Genomic DNA, 1028 nt, shown 5'->3' with positions numbered 1-1028 from the left:
TAATTCATTAACATAAAGTTTGGGAATTATCACCACACCTTAGGTACTGCAAAAATTGCAGCAGGGCAGCCTGAACGGGTGGCAGAAGATGTCACCATCACTAAAACAGAATTTGTAAGATCACCTGTTTGAATAATAAGGGGTGGGAGAAAGGAAAGGATGAGGATCACTTGATTTGACGCATTCATCTATCTGTATTAAAGAGATCAGCTCATTTTAGGTAAAAGAAAGCAACCACTCATACATACTTCCTCTGCTCTTATTTACTCTTGTCCCAAAAAGCTTTATTTGTACATACAAAAATTTGAATAAATTTGCTTCTATTTCAGCTGGAACTGAATTACCACACACAATCCTTCCTGTATTTTGATACTATATCCCCTTCCCCACTCTCAGCATATGCCTATGTATGCCTGCCAGCTTAGTTATGCTGATGCTTCCTGGACCTGCGGAAGCAAACTTTAGTCTACAAAATGTTTCGTAATAGTATGTATTAATTTGTCTATGGTGCTGCAAGACTCACCATTGTTATGATTGATGATATTAAGAAGCAACACAAAGAACAGATAAGGGCAGATATAGATCACACATTAGCCCAGCTACTTACAAGATGTGTTTGCTTTCCAGAATGGAAAACACATTTTAATCTTAAAGTGACACATTTAAAAGCACGGAAAGGCTAGTTTGCTATGCTAATTGCCATACAGAGTCCACACTTAGTTTTATGAAGATCTATCCATTCTGCACCTGGAAGTTTTGTGCAGCAGCACTATAGGAAACCCACTGGTTCCCTACAGTGGTAGAAAATGGAACTGACTGCTTAATGCACTTTCTGGAAAGATAGGCATGTTCATTGTTCCTGCTGCTGGTACAGACTAAGGGTGGATCTACATTGTAGAAATAATGCAGTTTGACACCATGTCACCCTACACCCTGCATGCTTTGGCAAAGAAGGCTAAAGAGCTTGTAAAACTAAAAATCCCAGGATTCCATAGGATGGTGCTACAGCACTTAGTTGTGTCAAACTG

The sequence above is a fragment of the Sceloporus undulatus genome, chromosome 2 (genome assembly GCF_019175285.1).
Source record: "Sceloporus undulatus isolate JIND9_A2432 ecotype Alabama chromosome 2, SceUnd_v1.1, whole genome shotgun sequence".
NCBI classification, from domain to species: Eukaryota; Metazoa; Chordata; class Lepidosauria; order Squamata; family Phrynosomatidae; genus Sceloporus; species Sceloporus undulatus.
This window is presented reverse-complemented; position numbering follows the sequence as displayed.